Source organism: Lontra canadensis, unplaced genomic scaffold (assembly GCF_010015895.1).
Source record: "Lontra canadensis isolate GAN:19392208 unplaced genomic scaffold, GSC_riverotter_1.0 scaffold90, whole genome shotgun sequence".
Classification (NCBI taxonomy): domain Eukaryota; kingdom Metazoa; phylum Chordata; class Mammalia; order Carnivora; family Mustelidae; genus Lontra; species Lontra canadensis.
In genome coordinates, this window is record NW_022631084.1 from 542,320 (window position 1) to 563,666 (window position 21,347).

The following is a 21,347-nucleotide window of genomic DNA, read 5'->3' on the forward strand; positions in this document are numbered from 1 at the left end:
GATGAAAAGCAATTTTAAAGATGGTTTATTTGTTTCCTGGGTGGGAAGGTAAATATATAAATTAGTCATGGGGAGGAAAATTACAGCATAAGAAATACAGTCAATGATTAACTGTAGTAACTTTGTATGGTGACTACACTTAGAGTGCTGAGTGCTGGTGAGTGTGTTGAATCACTGTGTTGTGCACCTGAAACTAATATAACACTGTATGTCAGCCACACTTTAGCAGAAAAAAATTACTAATGCAGTCAGAAAAAAAAAGGAAATAGAATTATAGTAGGTTCCAGAATCTATGTGCATTTTTACAGAATAAAATGGGATAACATTTCATAAAACATTAAAAAAAGGAAAAGGTGAGATGAGAGAGTTGGTTATTATTGTAAACCATCTGTTACAATCTATTGTTAGAATAACACTATATTTAGGTTCTAGATTTGATTAGGTAATATATTTCTGCTTCCTTTTGAGCCCATTTTAAAATTTCCTATGGGACTATATCCAAGATTTAGAAAAGAGAAAGTCTTTAAGATGAGTAATGTGGGTAGAAGAATTCACTCATTAACAAATACATTTTGAATACTACTGTGTGATTTTTTTCTGAACAGCAATGGCTTCAGAAGGAATCCATCCCCAAAATGGCACTGCAGCCAGGAGATGTTTTTCTAGGCAGCACAGTACACCATGTAACAAACACATGGATTTGGGGTATTTGATGATGCGGGGTGGATGAGGGGTCAGGAATGAGCAATACATGGGGGAAAGGACATGGAAAGATGCTAAGAAGGAAACTAGGAGACTAGGTTGAATTTGGGGAAACAAGATGGCAGAAATGCCATGAAATGAATTACCCATAGGTAACTTAGAATTGGATGAGAGCAAACATCTTAACGTCTTAATTTCTCACAATGAAATTTGGAATTCATTTGCTCACTTCCTTGAAGACCTAATGCCCTATCCTGGCAAAGCTAAACAAAGGACTTAAAATGGTAACTTTACTCAAGCACATAACAGATCTCCTTGTTTTCAGTTGTGTGCTTTGAAAGATGATTGCTATACATGGAAATGAGGGAAAGTGTAGTTTGTTGCCTCTTAAAAAAAAAAAAAACAACTTCTCTCTAAATTTGACGATTTTTAAAACCTTCCTAGATCTTTAAGGAGGCTGTGCTTTTAGGGGCAGCATTGCTTAAGCAGATAGTGATGTGTCTTCGGGAGCCTGCATGGGTATGACTGACAGCTGAGGCTGAGAGATGGGTACAGCCTTGAGTGAACTGGGAGGGCTGGGAGACCCTGTGGAACACAAAGCAAGTGAAATTCCAAGAAAGAAGTAGGGGGTGAAGCAAAGGGCAGCAGTGTTACCTGGAGGAATGGATGGTGAAGTCTAAGGAAAGGCTTTCCCTGGGCCATTGCTTTAAAAACCTGAGGACCATATGATAATTGACTCCCTCTGCTTGACTTATTTCACTCCGCATAATCTCTTCCGGTCAATTATCACATGGTCTCACTTGTGGAGCATAAGGAATAACATGGAGGACACTGGGAGATGGAGAGGAGAAGTGAATTGGGGGAATCGGAGGGGGAGATAAACCATAAGAGACTGTGGATTTTGAGAAACAAACTGAGGGTTTTGGAGGGGAGGAGAATGGGGGGTGGGATGAGCCTGGTGGTGGGTATTAAGGAGGGCAGGTATTGCATGGAGCACTGAGTGTGGTGCATAAACAATGAATTTTAGAACACTGAAAAAAAATAAAATAAAACAAAACAAAACAAAACCTGAGGACCAGTGTGGGACCACATTCTAAGGTGCCTAATGGATTTGATTTATCAGAGTTTCTCTAATAACAACAACAACAACAACAACAACAACAACAACAACAAAACAACTTATATATTCAAACGATCCTTTATAGTTTGGAAAGTGCTTTTATTGTATTTGCATAATGCAGAGTATGGGTTTGGGAATAAAGATAGACGTTGGTTCAAGTCCTGACTCTTCTACACACTGCCTGTGTGACCCAGGCCCAGTTACTTAATTGTGCTGGGTCTCAATTTCCTCACCTGTAAAATGGAAACAATAATCCCTACTGTTTAGAATTATTGGAAGGATTAACAGAAATGCAAGCAAAGCATCAATTCAATGGGCTTGTGTATGGAGGAATCACATAGATCGGGAGATCGAGTCTAAGTGGAGAAAACCTTTCCTTCTTCCCTCCCTCTGTCCCTTTTATTTGCTGAAAATAATTATTGACATGCTGGTAATTGCACTAGGAACTGGAGATTCCATGGTAACCATTGTCATTGCCCTTGAGGATTATAATTCAGCTGAGTATATTCCACCAGCATACATTAGAGATAATATTTACCACAAATATTGAGTAGCTAAAGTAAAATTTAGAATGTTAATTAATGACTGGATGAACTGTAGAGATCCCCTAGACCAAAATCACTCATTTTAAAGAAAAGGACCAAGTCTATGGGGCTGACATCAAATTCATATTAAATTGGTTGACACTGAAGTTGGTTTGTCAAACCGAATTGAAGTGACTGGACCAGGTCAGGGACACCCTGTGTCTTGGCAATTGACACTGGATGAATGAAAGGAAAATTCCAGTGAAGGTTTTCTGTGGTCTTAAAGGACTCAAAGTTGAGCAAGGATAATACAATCAGCTGTGTAGGATATCTGGAAGATCTCAGCCCTACCCTCTGTTTCTCCAGACTCTACTCTTCCCTTACTCAAGACTCTTCTCTGAATTCCCAAAGATCAGATGCTCCTCTGACCAAATGAGGATATGGATGCCTGTTTATTGCAAATGATACTGGGAACTGGCAAAAATTAAAGTTCTTATTTGCGATACACATCTTAGCATGATTTTTACCCACGCCACAATGCGCAAAATAATAAATTGGTTTGTTGTGATTATTGGAGAAGCTCTGATAATTGGCTTTACCAATGGCTTTAGCCAACTTGGCAAAGCAGAGTGTTACTAAGTGGAGGGGAGAAAGAGGGAGAAGGATTATTAGAGTCCTGGGGACACAGGAAGGGACTAAATCCTGAAGGGAATCTAGTGATGGACAGGGACACTGGGGCCCTGGAAAATAATAAGGGCTTGGAAGTCCCCTAAGAAGTTATCTTACAATTGATAGGAGAGTTAGTGACTATTTTTTACTTCAGAATGTCACTGCCCTTTTATCAACAGATGATAACTTTTCTCCCCCTCACTAGATTTCTGTACAGTGAGGAAGGAGATAAAATTTCACCTCTTCTCTCAGAATGAACGGAGAGGACCTGGGACTTATGACCCACATTACTCAGGGGCAGGGCTTTGTTCTAGCCTGTATGGACAAGAAAGAATACATAGAGCAACAAGAAAACCCCACGTGTTCCCATGAACCCACGTGTATGAGTCATGGAACAAGAGCGTTGTGAAGGGAATGTGGAGGGAAGGAAAGAAAGGAGGCTGGGCTTGCTCAGGAAGTTCTGTGTTGTTTTCTGTCCATGATGCCAGTAGGTTAGCAGCTGCACTGAGGGGGAAGCAACAGGTGGTGGGGCAGGCTAGAACTGACCTTGTGGAAATTGCAGGGGCCTGATCTTGCAACCCTCCTCCACCTAAAGAAGTTACTCTAAATTACCGGATTTTCTCAGTGTGAGATTTCCCTTTCTAAACATTAGCTAAAAATGAATCTTCCCCCTTGGGGGCAAAGAAAAAAAAAACAAAAAAACAAAACAAAACAAAAACAAACCCCCAAAAAACAAAAAACAACCCCCTAACACATTTTGGGTTAAATTTACTTCTAAAATGCCAGAATCTGGGGCTGAGGAAAAAAGTCAGAAGGCTCTGTAATTGATTCGGTTAATTCCTTTCTGACTTATTTTGGAACTTTGCATCAATCACTCAGCGTGTGTGTGTGTGTGTGTGTGTGTGTGTGAGCTTCATATTTGGAAACTGAAAATCTGAGATGTGAAAAAATTGTCCCGCCTGATGCAGAGGGAGATGCTGTATCTAAAAAGAGACTGTGTCTGTACTCAGAAGTAGATTTCTTTGGAAAGAACTCAATATGATTTACTCAGGTTCAAGCCTTCTTTAATTAAGTATTCATTTTTATTTTTATTTTTCTTAAAGATTTTATTTATTTATTTGTCAGAGAGAGAGAAAGAGAGAGAGCGAGCGCACAAGCAGGGGAAGCAGGAAGCAGAGGGGGAAGCAGGCTCCTTGTTGAGCAGGGAGCCCAATGCGGGACTCAATCCCAGGACCCTGGGATCATGACCTGAGCCTAAGGCAGCCGCCTAGCTAACTGAGCCACCCAGGGGTCCCTAGGTAATTCATTTTTAAAAGGAGCAGAGTGATTTCCTCCCAAAGGGTACTGTTTGACAAGAGGGAGAGATAAAAAAGTAAATTTAGAGTGGAGAAGACTGGTTAGCACTACCCCAGCCAATGGATCAAGGCCAAGATCGATAGTGATAAATGCTGTTGATGGTATGTATCCATGATATCATGGCATAAAAATGGCACTTTACCTCTGTAGTCTTCCCCCAAATAACCCACAACCTCAGTGTAATCATGAGAAAAAAACATGAGACAAAATTCCAATAGAGTACATCCTGCAAAACACCTGATCAGTACTCCTTAAAAATCTCAAGGTCATCAGGCAAGCAAAGTGTGAGAAACTGTCACAGCTCAAAGGAGCCTATGGAAATGTGACAACTAGATGTAATGTGTTATCCTGGATGGAATCCTGGAATAGAAAAAAAGGAAATTAGGTAAAAGCTAAGGAAATATGAATAAAGTATTGGCTTTACTTAATAGTGTATCAACATTGACTCATTAATTGTAACACATGTCATACTAATGTAAGATCTTTTTTTTTTTTAAAGATTTATTTATTTGACAGACAGAGATCACAAGTAGGCAGAGAGGCAGGCAGAGAGAGAGGGAGAAGCAGGTTCCCTGCTGAGCAGAGAGCCTGATGCTCGATCCCAGGACCCTGGGATCATGACCTGAGCCGAAGGCAGAGGCTTTAACCCACTGAGCCACCCAGGCGCCCCTAATGTAAGATCTTAATAGGAGAAACTGGGTGCAGGGTATGTGGAAACTGTCTGTACTATCTTTTCAATATTTCTCTAAGTCTAAAGCTGTTCTAAACAATATGGTCTATTAATTTTTTGAAGGCAAGATAATAATTAGGAAAGTCTTGAAAGGTCCAGAGTTCTCCCTATTCTAAACTTCAATGAACTAAACTCTGTTCTTCTGGGAACATCTTGCCAATAACTCTGAACATAGTTAAATAATACCCTTTCATAAAGGAGTGACTCTCAAACATTTTTTAACAGAATATAGAGGGAAAGTACATTTTGCATCGTGATCCAGAGTACACATATGCACACAGCTCTATGACTGAAACAAATCTCTCAAAGGATGACTCTACAGTGCATGCTACTTTCTTTTCTATTCTGCTCTATTTGACTTGATTTAATTCTACTGCATTCTATGTTATTCTCTTCAGTCATTACAAAATATCCCAATTGTGAGCTACACCAGATATAACCTACAGTTGGAAACACCCAGCTTTAAGGCTTAACTCAAGTGCCAGCTACTTTAAGATGCCTCTGTACTGACCAATATGGCAGCCACTAGTCACATGGGGCAATTAAAATATTTAGTGCTCAGTAGCCACATGTAGCTCATGGCTACCATATTGGACAGCATGGATAGAGAACATTTCCATCACGGCAGCAAATTTTATTGGGCAGTGCTATGGATTCTCTCCATATCTTGCTTGGACTAATGAAATAGCCTACAAACCTATCTTCTTTTCCCCTTACAATCTTCCATCCTGATTTTGGAATTAACTTTCTAAAATCACAGATTAATTTATTTGCTTGAAACCCTTCAATGGCTGTCCATTTACTATGATATGAAATATTCCTTGAAAGTCCTTCACGATTTCATTTTTCTACCTCTCCAGCAGCAAATCTGAACTCTCCTGCTAAATTCCATTCACTGTTAAGATCCATGCTTTTGTTCATCTTTTTTTTTTTTTTCTAGAAATGATTTTGTGCCCTTTTTCTTCTAGATAAAGTCCTGTTTACTTTCAGGACCTAGCTCCTGTAGTCTCTCTTCTATGAAATATTCTCAGGAAATTACCCTTCCTGAGGAAAATATATTGCTTTTGTTTATGTGTTTTAATTGGAGCAATGTCTCAGCACTTATACCATATTAAAACTAGGCATGTACAGTCTGTTTCTTTACTAGACTATGAGGACTACATGCCCCGGTCATCTCTTTATCTCCAGTGCCTGGAATGGGGGATCCTTGCATGCTGGCTGGTGAGCTGGTTGGCTGGCTGACTGAATTGTAAGTGGGGTGAGGGCAGGGAATGCGCTTGTACTTATTTAATATTTCCATAGCACAGTGTGGGCTACATTAAAGGTACTTATGAATTCTCATTGTCTGTTCTCAGGCAAAGAGTTTTAGGCAGATTGTTTTTTTGCAAATTCAGTACAATCTGTCTTTTTGTAGGAAGGAAAGAAGCTGGTACTAAATTTTTTTTTCAATGTAACAAATGCTTTTTTTTTTTCCTTCTCATACTGTTAAAAGTTCATGGACTCTGGGGAGAATAAAAAAAGTACTTGTGAAGTGGTTTTAAAGCTCATTAAAATGGCTTTTACAAGTGCTTACTCTAGGTGGGTAGTAATTTAAGATTGGTAGGTAGAAAATTGTTCTAATAGAGAAAAACCCGAGGATGGGAACATCTGGAGACCTGAATTGTGTTGTAGCTTTATTCTTTTCTATTCATTCATTCATTCATTTTGCTTCATGTTCCTGAACAAGTTCCAAAATCTTCTGGGCCCCAGTCTCTCTGTAAAATTAAGATAATCATAATTGCCTTTATGTGTCTCAGTGATGTGGCAGGGAATGTAGGGGTAAGTTGTGAGTTCTTTAGAAGTCATAGTCACGGTCCTAGAAGTGTTTGTTGTTGTTTCTTGTGAATTGGTACACCTTTAAACTACTTGCAAGATTTTTCCAAAGTTATAGAGTCAAGGAGTCTTTGTGAAATAACGGTTACCTATAATGGAGTGCTGTGTATATTTTATAAGGAAAAAACCTCAACCCTTACTATGTTCGCTAATTGAATTGTCTAGTAATGTTTTTGAAAAAATAAAACAACACATGTATAAAGTGATTACCACAAACCACTACTTGAGAGGCATTCCAATCTCTAAGCATGTTTTCAAATGCGTCTTGGGCAGGGCGACCACATACAATTGTGTGAGCTGTGCCTGCACAATCTTATGTAATAGTTCTTATCTTGGGGACCTAATTGCAAGCTGCTGCTTTATGTGAACACAGTTTGATTCACAAAGATACAAAGTTCCTACAATTAATGGCAAAACCTCATATTGTATCTATGTAAGAATAAGGCATAATAGCAGCTTATTGGTTTCCCACTTTCCACGTATCTTGCTCTAAGTTTTCTGCAGATGACTCCAGTGTTTTCTGCACCTCGCAGAAAGTTCCATCCTTGCTTAACATTTTCCTGTGAATTTATTTTCCATCTTAGAATACTCTCTAGCCATCCTTTGCCAACCAATGCCTCATGCGGATACCAGGGTTAATATTAGAAGTCAGACCAGAAGTGATGGATTTGAATAATTCTGGGCTCCTCGGAGAGGAGGAAAGAAACAATTGTAAGCCAAAGCCTGTTACAATTTTGGGCAATTAAGCTACTCTAAATTGTCTAATCGTTTACTTAGAAGTGAGTTACTGAAATAATGTATTAAAAGGAAAAAGTCTCACCAACAATTTTAGCCACGTTGTTGTTGGTGCAGTGTTGGTTTGAATTATATGCAAGAGCAGAGTTTTTTTTTTTGTGGCTATCTGAACCGAACTTATTGCCTCCAATTGTCACTGACACTAACAAAAGCAGAGAAAACATGTATTTCTAGCCCAATTATCAACCGAGACCGCCAGGCAACATGGCATGTGTTAAATAACTGTAATTTCAAAGTAATCCTTGTTGTTTGGCATCCTCTAATAGGTTCCAGAGGGATTTAGGGATTAAGGACTTCTTGGGAAAGAAAATTTGGAATTTGACTTTAACAGAAAATTTCATAATAGTTTAAGAAATACGAAGTTCACATTAGATCAGTCTCTATGTTGTGTAGCTCTCAAAAAGAAGATGAATATTTTGAAACTAAAAAAGAGCAGTAAGTACATTAGTGTTGAGTAGATGTCGTGAATCGGAAGAGAAATTTGTAACCAGCAGGATGATATATCTTGTGTTGTTCCTGGTGTCCTTTCATTTGCTCATACAGAAAAAGAACAAGGACCTCTGTTTATTTCTGCCAAAACTGGAGTGGAGAGTAGGGCTTCTGAGCCAAGCTTTTAACTAGAATGTCATTTCTTAAGGTGAACCTCATTATTACTATTTTATTAAAGAAGAAGAAACCCTGTTATCCTGTAATGAAGGAAAGAGGAAAGAGTATCGCTTCTGGGTGGTTTTTTCCTTCTGAAGATACTATTCTCAAGATCTGCCAGTTGTTTTTAGAGGTAAAATGTAAACAGAGTTGCAGAACTAACAGTGGCCTTAAAGTCTTTATAAATAATTTTTAAAAAATCATTAAATGTACACACATGTTAAAGCAGCATTATTCACAATAACCATAAGGTGGAAGCAACTAAAATTTCCACTGGTAGATGAATAAATGGCTGAATAATAATGTAGTAGATACATATAATGGAATATTATTCATCCCTGAAAAGGAAAGAAGTTCTACCACAGGCTACAGCATGGTTAACTCCAAGATATTATGCCAAGTGAAATAAGCCAGTCACAAAAAGACAAATGCTGTATGACTTCACTTACAGGAGTAGTCAGGCTCATAGAAACTAAGTAGAATGGTGGTCTTACCAGGAGCTAGTGGAAGGGGGAAGGTGGGAGTTGTTCAATGGGTATGAAATTTCAGTTTTGCAAGATGAAAACATTCCCAAAACTGGTTGCACAGCAATGTGAATATACTTAACACTACTGAGCTCTATATTTAAACATGGTTAATATTTAACATATTTAAAAATGTTTAAGATGGCAAATTTTTATGTTACATGCAGTGCGTCTTACTGCAATTAAAAATTTTAAATGTCAGTGAGTAACTCTAAACATTATGGAGGACTGAAATTTAAAAATACAGTTTAACAGTATGAACAGGGGTGCCTGGCTGGCTTAATGGGTTAAGCCTCTGCCTTCGGCTCAGGTCATGATCCCAGGGTCCTGGGATCAAGTCCCGCATCGGGCTCTCTGCTCAGCACGGAATCTGCTTTTCCCTCTGCCTCTGCCCCTCCGCCTATTCATGCTTGTTCTCTTGTTCTCTCTCTCTCAAATAATAAAATCTTTAAAAAAATAAAATAGTCTGAACAATATATATATATTTTTTCATTTTCACACACACACACATATATTTTATATATATATATATATATATATATATATATATATATATAATTTTTTTTTTTACATTGTGATTCTCAATTTGTAGTGGGGCATGACTAGCTGACCAAAATCACATAGATGTACCATCCAAAGCTGAGTAAACAAATAACCCCAAATGTCTTCAAATAATAATTCTGAAGTCCCAGGGGGTTTCCCTTCTTCTTGACTTTCTTAGGATACAAGAGGAAAACTGGGAATTGCCAAACTACAAAGAACCTTCTGAGAAGAGGGATGACATGTTTTCCTGTGTTGTTCCCATCAGTGAAATTCAGTATATAGAATACAGTACTTGTGGGAATTGTAAATTCTATGATATGCTTATTCGTTTTTGACAGTGATGTGAAATATGGGGTTTATAAGACACCAGTGCCTAGAGCACTTGAAAAGGAGTAAGAGTGGAAAAGTGGTTAAACCGTTTGGATGAAACTTTTCTACTGTCATTACAAAGCCCTTTCTAGGTAATTGTATTCTGTGCATGCCGTAACAGTTTTGCCTTTGTCTTTTCTTCCCCAGCTCTTGGCCATCAAACCCACAATTTGATAAAGGAATTACGTGTTTACTATTTGTTTCTGAGGACTTTGTTTTCTTAGGAGCTAGAAGTCTGACCATGAAAATTTAAGCCTTTATCTCACCCTATCTATTGTCATTATATTTGATGTGTCTTCAGAAACAGAAAACTTATTTTTAAGGAAGAATTCGAGGCTGAAGAATGTGAGTTACTGTAATAACACTGCTTTGTCACCATCATACCCGCTGAGTACTTGCTCCCAGAGTTCTGTCAATGGAAATCTGTTTGATAGGCAGCTGGTCAACAAAGACACTTCCAGTAGTATGTTCTAATAGTAGTTTTCTTTGCAATTTTAATTTTTTGATAGCATTAGATATTTGCTCATAAAACTTTTTTGATTTTGTTTATTTTCCATCCTTCCTCCTCCTTCTCATTCTTCTGGTTTTTCACTTCTTATTACACTGTTTGGAGTGCTTCTGGTGATGAGTTCACTGTTTTTCTTCTTTTGGTGACCAGTAACTGAATTCCCATAGGCATGATTTTTGTGACAGTGGTCATATTGTCTGTTGCTTTTTCACTGTCCTCAACTGAGCTGCTTCTGTGTCTCAGTTATTACTGCTTTTAGGCAAATGAGTGGAAATCTAGGCTGACTCCCAAGGGTCATGGAAATAGACTTAGCTTTGTTTAGGTGTTTTCTCTGCCATGGCCCAGAGCAGGGGGCACCTCCCTAGTGGGTTGGTTGGCATTCTAGGTCAGCTAGTTTCTGGTGTAAGGAATAAAGGGAGAAGAGGAGGAGGGAAGAAAGGAAAGGTGTTTATAGAGTCATGTCAAAACATGTTGTTGCTTTTAGGCAATTAAATTCTCTAAATCTTATGATCTTGTACTCAAAATTGAGTTACTTAAATGATATACTAAAAGAAAAAGTCTCACTAGCCATTTAGCCAAATGGATTTCTCATTCTCCTAGCAAGAACAGCGTAGACATATTATTGTTGACTTCATTTTCTTTCAACCTGTTCCCAAGTACATGGCTACCTTGCATGATTCTAGTGAAAAGTGGACAAGTGCTGAGCTCCAGGATTGTTCTTTTAAATGGGTAACAACTGTTTGTTTCCTAAGACTTTGTTGATTTTCAAGTAAATGTGGGAAGGCTAATGGCAACTGGGTATATTAAGAAAATTTTTTTCAGCTGGCAGATTTTATAACCAATTTAACTATAGGCCTAAATTAGGTGAGATAAAATGTTCTTTTCTCTCTTTGAATAAATGTGAGCTGGCCGGTCAAGAATACCAGAGGGAATCTCCCAAGACATAAGTGTATTTGAATTAAGAAAAGTGTGGACATTTCTTAAGAAATCAAAAATAGACCTACCCTATGATCCTGCAATTGCACTACTGGGTATTTACCCCAAAGATACAGATGTAGTGAAAAGAAGGGCCATCTGTACCCCAACTTCATAGCAGCAATGATCACAGTTGCCAAACTGTGGAAAGACTAAGATGCCCTTCAACAGATGAATGGATAAAGAAGATATGATCCATATAAATATAATGGAGTATTATGCCTCCATCAGAAAGGATGAATACCCAACTTTTGTATCAACGTGGACGGGATTGGAAGAGATTATGCTGAGTGAAATAAGCCAAGAAGAGTCAATTATCATATAGTCTCACTTACTTGTGGAGCGTAAGGAATAACACGGAGGACATTGGGAGATGGAGAGGAGAAGTGAGTTGGAGGACATCGGAGGAAGAGACAAGCCATGAGAGACTGTGGACTCTGAGAAACAAACTGAGGGTTTTGGAGGGGAGGGGGTTGGGGGGTTGGGTGAGCCTGGTGGTGGCTATTAAGGAGGCCACATGTTGCATGGAGCACTGGGTGTGGTGCATAAACAATGAATTTTGGAACACTGAAAAAATAAATAGATAAAACTTAAAAAAAAAAATATATATATCATATTAGGTTGAATGGGGAATCCCAAAGAGATATGCCCACATCTTGGAACTTGTGAATATGACCTTATTTAAAGGAAAAGGGTCCTTGTAGCTATAATTAAGTTATGAATCCCAGCATGGGAGGTGCAGAGGAAAAACTTCCGTAAAGCCTTTGGAAGGAGTGTGGCCCAGGTAATACGGTGATTTCAGACTTCTAGCCTCCAGAGCTACCTAGAGAATACATTTCTCTTGTTTTAAGCCACCAATGTTATAGTACTGTGTTATACCAGGCCTAGGAAACAAATTCAGATTTCTTTAAAAACACTGGAATTTTATAATATGAAATGCTTTTAAGGGAACAGAAATAACATTTATTAAGTACACTGTGACATGTACTGGCTAGATGCTTAACTTAAGGGACTTCTATTTTAAGGATGAAGAAACTGAGGGCAAAAGTCTCACAGTGAACACATGTGGAGCTGGGTGCGAATCTCGCCGAGAGACAGTGTGCTGAGTAGTGATGAGCTCTGGCCCTGAATCAAATCTGGGTTTGACCCTGGCTAAGTTACGCAACCACTCTGACTTAGTTTCCTCAAGTGGGAATTAGAAATCATAATAGAACTTCATTCCTAAGATTTCTGGGAAGATTAAAAAATATAAGGTATTTACAATAATGCGTATGAAGAGCTAAGTGAATATTAACTATTATGATCACTAACATGCTGTTCTATACACTACATTACTACACACTGCACACTCTATTAATATTACTAATCATTGCCTTAGTTATGGATACCAGGTATAGATGAAAAGAAAATAAGCTCATCTTGAAGACGAGGCATCTGAACTTTATCAGTTATTCAATTAGAGGCCACTTTTAGAGATATTCTTTTTTTTTTTAAGATTTTATTTATTTATTTGATAGCCAGAGATTACAAGTAGGCAAAGAGAGAGAGGAAGAGAAGCAGGCTTTCCACCGAGCGGAGAGCCCGATGTGGGGCTCAATCCCAGGACCCCGGGATCATGACCTGAGCCGAAGGCAGGGGTTTTAACTCACTGAGCCACCCAGGTGCCCCTAGAGATATTCTTCTTCAGTATGTTTATTCAGTTCTGGTGTGGCTGTCATTAAGGAGGTAAAAAAAATATATCACTTCATTTTAAAGATGAGAAACTGAAGTTCATTAACTTTTGCACCTTGCTTATTGCCAAAGCCAAAGCAGAATCAACAATGAGTTTTGGTCCCAGGACCTTCTCACTCCAAGCAGCCTTCCTATCACGTCATGCTTGAGAGTGCTGCACAAATGCTAAGTGTCCAATAAGTGTTTCTGACTTAGTAAAACAGGCCTCATTATCAATAACTTTAAAATAATATTGGAGCTTCCCAATCTGTTTAAAAATGACATTTTTGCCAGCCATTTCAGAACTACAAATCTCTTAACACATTGTGGCAAAGGGAAGGATTAAGAAACAATCAATTCAGAAAGCAAATCTATTTCTTTTTGTCCCCACCCCTACTCTGTTTCCCATTTTCCCATAGATCTCATCAAAGTGGTCAGGCAATTAGTGGTAATCTAAGTTGTTTTCATTTTATTTCCTTTTCTTACTTTCTTTTCTTTTTTAATTTTTATTTTATTTTATTAAAAGATTTTATTTACTTATTTGACAGACAAAGATCACAGGTAGGCAGAGAGGCAGGCAGAGAGAGAGGAGGAAGCAGGCTCCCCGCTGAGCAGAGAGTCCGATGTGGGGCTCGATCCCGGGACTGTGGGATCATGACCTGAGCTGAAGGCAGAGGCTTTAACCCACTGAGCCACCCAGGTGCCCCTTTTTCTTACTTTCTTAAGAATAAAAGAAACAGAAAGAAAATGAATGTCCTATTACAAGCACGGGTCATCCTCACTTTCACTACTTATATTTTTGAAAGAAAAATGTTTTCATTTTCTCGTATTTCTCAATTTGTCCTGTTTAATTACGTACTTATTAAAACTTACTACTCTCTTATATCAAAGGTCTTCCAGGATAAGATGCCACTTCATTTAAATAAAAGATGAAGGACTCTGAAACAGAAGCAGCCTTTAACCAGAAGTCCCATAAATAAGAAAGGAGCTGGCATTATGCAGTCTTGGCCCCGGCACTTGTACTGGGCTTGGCCAGAGGTTCTTAACCTAGAGGCCAAGCACTTGGTGGTGGGGTGCATCTAGAAACCCCTTGAGATGTTTGCAAATTTTGCATAAACATTTCTCTGCACACACTTCAAAGGAACTTGTGATTTCTGAAGATAAGAACCGCTTTTTCAAGACCTCATTACTAAAGCTAATTGCCACATTTTATTCCTTTGTAGCATCTTAAATGCCATTCTGATATCAAGAGTATAATGTTTGTTGGTTGCTTAAGTGAGATGTTGTTAAAGATGTCATCTTGTCATCAAAAGGGTCAGATTTCTAAAAGTGAGACTCCATGATATAATCAGAAGAATTTACCAGCCTAGGAGGGTTCAGATCCTGGTTCTTGCCTTTGTGCCTCTGTGGAATGATCCTGTGTGGGTTACTTCTCTTCTCTGGGTTGCTGTTTCTTCATCTGTGAAATAAAGATTTGGATTAATCCAAAGTTGCCTTCAAACTTCAAAATAGTTCTGTTCCATGTAAAGGTTATGGAACCTCTTGAATGGATATCTCCCACAAAAATCTAGAATGTATTATAAAAGCAAAGTATGACAAGCTAGCCATATTTTAAGAGCTGCTTTCAGAGAAGGTTACAGTTTGAAAACATGCCACTGGTTAGTGACTCTGGAATGTGCTTGGGAGACTACGAGACACCATGTTACCATCTACAGGGGGCTGAGGGGATACCCCAAGTGGGACAGACACAGAGGCTAAGAATCTTGTACATCATTTCTATCAGAACAGCCAGCTTTTAATCTGCTTTATATGGTGGGTTTTAAGTGAGATTTTTGTTTGTAGAAAATGTTGTGTTTTGGGTTTTTTCTGGAAAATGGTTTTGATTTTAATTAGTCTCTTTTGATATCCATGGTGGGGAGAAAAAGGAAAAAGAGATTAGGTTAATCCACTGTATTTAAAAATCTGTTTTTGAAAATGCTCTGGAAATGGTTAGAAGCCTTAAGGCTTTTTCCTATTTTGTCATTTATTAGCTGTGTTCCATTAGGCAAGTCAGAACATCTTTCTGAATTTTTGTCCTCACATACAATGATAATAGTTTCTGATTTACAGGGTAGTTGTAAAAATCAAGTGAGATGTTTGTGAAAGTGCTCCGTAACTGGTAATGCATCATAAAGTCAGGGAGTTGGTCTCTAGTGGTGAGGCCCCCAGGTCTGCATTTTGTCTTGACCTTGGTAGCATTTTTTCCATCTGAATTAAATCATAGAAATTATGCATGATCAAATTTGCAGACAAGCTCAAATTATGGGGTGAAGTTATAAAAGACTTAGCAGATTACAGAGTTCCAAGTATGGTAAAACTTTTGGGGGAAATCTAAAACCTCGTTCTTCAATTCAAAATGCTAACTGTCCAAGGATCAGATGGGGGGGAAATGTGGTTGATGATCAGTTCAAGTAAAAAAGACTAAACAATTTGACTTCAAGTTCATTACGAGCCATTAGTGTTGTAAAATGTTGGGCAATAAATAAGTGATCTAATTGTTTCAGTCCATTTGGGCTATTATAACAGAATACCACAAATTCGGTAACTTGTAAGCAATAGTAATTTATTTCTTGCAGTTCTGGAGACTAAGAAGTCATTCCGGTGAAGGCCCTCTTCCTGGTTCCTAACTGGAACCTTCTACTGTGTCCTTGCATGGTGGGAGGGGCAAGAGATCTCTCTGTAGCCCCTTTATAGGAACACTAATCCCATTCATGAGGGGCTCCATCCTCAACATCTAAGCACCTCCTGATGACCTCCCACTTCCTTCTATGATCACTTCGGAGGTTCAGGTTCAATGTGGATTTTGGGAGAATAGATTCAAACCACAGTGCCAGTATCCTTATATATTTATAGGAGTAAGGTGCCACAGATGACAAAAGGGGGCTACAGCCCTTGGCTTTGATTCGCATCCTTCTTCCAGCTGCTAAAAGCAGTTACTAAAAGCAGCCAGTTGAGCACATCTGAGGGAAGCTAAATAGAGAAAAGTCTGGAAGATTTTCAAGGGCAATGTTGAGAGAAGATTTGAGAAGAGAAACGTGTCTTGGAGGTCTTAAAAGATCTGAAAGGTTTTAAATGGTGTTACAGGCAATCCTGGAGGTGAAGTTTTGGAATTTATTGTTTTCAGAGGTGAATCTCAGGGAAAACTTATAATAAGAGCTATCTAAAGGGAAAGTGATTGCCTAGTTGAAGTAGTGATATTTCCATTAGGGAAACTGTTGAAGCAGAGACTGGACCACATCTTCTGAGGATTATTATCAATCATCAGGAAGATTTTAAGAAGAAATTACTAAGATTTCATCAAATGTGAGATCCTATTTGTATAATAGAATTCAATATCCCACTGGAGAATGATTCACTTCATTAAATATTTTTGGTCTGTGATAAAAGTGTGGATTTTGAAAATGGCAAGCCGGAGTTTGCTACTGTGTGATATCCAGGATATCGTTTAACCTCTGGGAACATCGGTTAGTTTGTCAGTAACACAGAGATGATTATTTCTGTGTTGCTGTGAAGATGATACAGCATAACATTGGTAAAGGATGCTTAATGGTGCCTGGTCTTAGTAAGGGCTCAGAGAGAGTAACTTTTATTACAGTTACTAATTTGTTCCTCTTATTTTCTATATGCATTTTATTTCCTCTGTGAGATTCCTCCCAGGTGACTCCATTGAACCCTTCAGAGACATATGATGTAAGTGGGTAAAATGGTGACTTCCGTGAGTCTAGGAGGAAGAATTCACTCTGAAGGTCATAGGGGTCCCATATCACTTCTCCTGTGTTTGTGGCCAATGTTTGTTTTCTCCTAAATGGAGGAAACCTGTGGAACAACTCCTTTGTCCTAAATGATAACCTGATTTTCCTGCCCATCAAAACCAGAACTAGGCCAACCTGATTGATTTTTTTTCTTTGTTGAAAAATTGAGGCAATAAAACACCTTATTAAAAATTTAAGGACCAAGATCTCCCTTGTGGAGTAGAGAACCTATCTTCAGCCTTGAGGAACGAAAAGAGTTGGTAACTAAAGAATTATGTCTTCTTTCTAGGCCTAGTTTTTCCATCAATAGAGTGATTCTAAGCTACTTTTATTTAAAACTGACTTCCCAGTTGATGAGTTAGTAAGGGAGCAGCAGTTTACTATTCTTAGGAGAAGACAAAAGCCATGAGACTCCACCATGGTTGGGAGAGAGACCACGTGCATTCTCTTTGCCAGAACAGAGGGAAGCAGTGAGGATGCTGGGATTCCATATGTTGGTCACAGGCTGGCGTTTGGTCTCATTCAGAAGGTAAAAAGGAGTTGCCTGTGAAGAGGCGCTATGATAATTCTGAACAAAGGTCTCACACAAAAAGAGGATTATTCAATTTTCCAAAAAAAAAATGAAGAGGATGCTCTAACACTTTCAGGGTTAGATAAGACTCCACTTCAAATAACTTTTTTTTCACTTTTCTTTCTTCTGCATCAGTGAACATCTACTGATGTGTAAGGGGCCTGACATTTTATGAGGTATGAGTGTGTTCCAGAGCAGGGTTGGGCTGGTACTTGGGTTGTCTAAAGGGGAGGTCTGGGTGTGAGAGCTGTAGAGGTTATTATCGCTCCAAAAAATTTGCTTTGGACCTACCATCTTGAGCTTGTTTTCCTCCTTTCTTTTTCTAGTCTAATTTTCTTGTTCAATATCCTACTTATATTAATTCCCAAATTCTCTTTTTAATCTTTTCAGAGAGCTTCAATTCAAAATGATTACTTTGGCTTGGAATTCCTAATTGACATCCTTTGATCTTACAATGCAGCTGAAAGGGCAGGAATGCAATATTTGAATAGCAAACTGTCCCCCAGGAAACTGCCATTCTATATTGGTAATAATAGCAGAGAGTATTTATTGAACAACTTATGTCCCAGAACTTTGCTAACTGCTTTATATTATAGCTTACCTTATGTAGTTCACTTAATAACACTATAGTGGAGGCACTATTTCTGTAACCATTTCACAAATGAGGAAACTGAGACATTGGGGAATTTATTTTATTTTATTTATTTTTTAAAGATTATTTGAGAGAGTGAGAGAGAGAACTCATGTGGGGGCGGGGGAGGACAGAAAGAGAGGGAGAGAAGCAGACTTCCTGCTGAGTGTGGAGCCCAAGGCAGGGTTTGATCCCAGGACCCTGAGATCATGAACTGAGGCAAAATCACTGGACACACAACTGACTGAGCCACCCAGGTGCCCCTGACATTGGGAAATTTCAAAGCTGACCTAGAGTCTCACAACTAATGTAGAGTACACAACTCTTAACAACTCTGGGGGACTGCCTATCTATGCAAAGAGCTTTGGTCTTAACTTGGCAAATCATTAATGTACCCACCCACCCATCCAATCAAATATTCATCACACAGGTGGGGCGGGGGCTGGGAGTCTGCTTGAGATTCTCTCCCTCCCTTTCCCTCTGACCCCACCCCAGGCTCATCACTCTTGCTCTCTCTGAAGTAAATAAGTCCTTAATTTTTAAAAAAATGTTCTAGAGATGTAATGATGACTAAGACTGACAGGTCACTCTCCTCTAGCACTTTCCAGAGAGGAGAAAGGACAGTTAGGCTAGCATCCCCACACAGTGTGATAAGTACTATGACAGGAAAGCATATGGAAGGAGGTGCTAACCCAGTCTGGAAGGAGGTGTCAGGACAGGCAGGTCAAAAAGTTCTTATCCTCATCACTCTGTGCTTCAGCTATTTTGTTGCAAAAGGCATATAATGTAACTTCTACAAAGAAAGGTCTTTTGTTTTTGTTTTTGTTTTTGTTTTTTAAGATTTTTATTTTTTTGTCAGAGAGAGAGAGCGCAAGTAGGCAGAGTGGCAGGCAGAGGCAGAGAGAGAAGCAGGCTCCCTGCTGAGCAAGGAGCCGGATGTGGGACTTGCTCCCAGGAGCCTGGGATCATGACCTGAGCTGAAGGCAGACACTTAACTGACTGAGACACTCAGGCATCCCAAAGAAAGATCTTTGAAACAAGGTCTTCCCCTCTGTTATTCCCCCAGCACCCAGGGGACTGCTCAATTAACATCTGTAGAATAAATAAATTAGAATTCTAATACGCCAAAATAACCCCCATTATAACAGGGGGTCTTTTGACTTATTTCTAACTGGACTCTGACCATGCTTAAATGCTTCTTCTCTAAGCCTGAAATAAATGCTCTTTTTTTGACTTTAAAACATCAAGTCCCTGCTCCCTTTTAAGCCATTTTCTAAAAAGCTCTATTCCAGGCGAGCTGCCACACCCATTGTCTTTTCCTAGAACGATGTGTCCTCAGGTGTCTTTTAAAACGGGAGCCTTGAGTAGAGATTCTGGGACAGTCCAGGAAAGTGGAGACTCTGGTTGCTTCCTCCCTCCCCACGTTTTTCAAATGATCTGTGGGAGTCCATGCTCTGTTCTCTGAAAGCTCTGTTCTCCCTTCACCTTTCCAAAATGACCTGGAAATTTTTCTTCCCCTCATCCTCCCCTCAACCCCAACTCTTCAAAAAGACGTTAACTTCAGGAAAACAGTTCTTAATTATTTACCACACTGTCCTCGGCAAGTGTGACAAGAAACCAGGGCAAAGAAAGAGAGAAAAGAAAAGAAAACCGAAACCCCAGGCTAATGATTTCCCTCAACAAGAATTTTTGTTATCATAAGGTGGTGTTTTATTTGGACTATAGTTCTCTGGAGCAGGTATTAAGCTATGTCTTCCTTGTGCCTGTGTCAAGACTAGTATTTTCCTTAATGAAGGAATAGCAAAGCCAAGGTAGCAAAATAATGCTAATGGGAAGGGGAAACCAAGACTCCCGAGGGGAAGAGTTCACTTGGGGCTGGTAATCTTCATGGTCCACCTCAGAGACACGTAGCCAGGTTTCTACATCATCTTTACATTATCTAATTACACAATTTTACTTCCTTGTATGATGCTACAGTTTAAAACTGTACCTCATTCCCTTCCCTGCTTAATTCTTTCTCCAGAGCCCTTATCTCTTATCATACACTGTAATTCACTTATTATAATCATAATTACTTTTTAATCATTTTTTTAAATGGCTGATGTCCCCTCTAGAATTGAAGCTCCTGGAAGGAGCTTATTTTATCACTCATTCGGGGCCTAGAGTTGTTCTGGCACAAGATAGGTGCACAAGAAATATCTGTTGGATAAATGAATTATTAATCCCGATCAAAGCAATATTAATAAGTAATAACTGTGATCAAGTTTTTTTTACATGTATTTAATCTATAGACAACTGGTTGGATCTTTGACATTTTTTTTGTGTAAATCTTCTAATTGGATGAAATATGACAATAGGACCTGTACAAAAGCTCTGATGGTCAAAAGCCACATGGAACCCATTTTCATCAGCATGGCATACTCTTCTAAACATATACACGGAAGGATAAGGCTGTGCTGACGAGAATAGAAAATCTTGAGTTTTCCTGATGCAGGCAGACGTACCTGAATCCCTAAGGCTAAGGGTATGGTTTGGCTCAGTGTACTCGTTAACTATTTCTAGCAACAAGTTTAGCTGCTGCTTACCAGCCCCATGGAACTCAGAGACTCACGAATTTTATATCCTTATTTCTGGACAAAGCACTATCATCCAGTTCCCTGGTTCTTGGTCTAAGATCAGGCAGTTTATGAGAACTCAAAACATAAAGGTGACTAGAGGAATATATGAATTATTTGAGAGCTTCTCTTGTATTTGAGACGTCACATCACAGGAAATGCTTTCCAGCGGTGACATGTCAGTGTACTCTGAAACTAGAGTGGCTGCTCCAGCTCTTCCTGTCCCCCCAAGACTCCTACTTCGGCGGCCAATCTGGGGGAATGAAACTGGGCTTATCTGAGTGGCAGAGTTCGCTCTTGGTTGGGATTTAAGTAACCTCCTTCTCTCCCTCAGTGTGACCTCTTTCAACAACTGGGCTGAAGAACTGATAAAGGACTAGAGTTATCCAGTAATGGGAAGAACAACCGGCCTCATTGGGCTTAAATTAATATAGCAAGTTGGTGAGTCCAAAAAGATTGGGCATTTACAAGCCAGTTCTCTATAAGACTACACTAGTGACATTTGACTACTTTTGTGCCTGTGTCAAGACTAGTATTTTCCTTAATGAAGGAATAGCAAAGCTTATATATATATATATATAATTTATATATATATATATATAAAATTTTTTTATTTTTTATTTTTTATTTTTTTGAGAGAGAGAGTTTATGCCGGGGGCAGGAAGGTGGTACTGAGGGGGGCAGAAGAAGAGAGAGA

General features: G+C 39.0%; 1 protein-coding gene across 2 annotated transcripts in view; it reads right to left on the reverse strand.

Moving 5' to 3' along the window:
• SPTSSB (serine palmitoyltransferase small subunit B) overlaps positions 1-21,347 on the reverse strand; it is a 31,876-nt gene that overhangs the window by 6,293 nt on the left and 4,236 nt on the right. Inside the window, exon 2 of one of the 2 annotated variants that reach the window (XM_032836074.1) lies at positions 14,405-14,501. The gene's annotated coding sequence lies outside the window, so the exon portion shown is untranslated. Of the gene's footprint in view, positions 1-4,608; positions 4,712-14,404; positions 14,502-21,347 lie in introns of those variants that run through there. The other variant, XM_032836075.1, reaches the window with a different exon arrangement.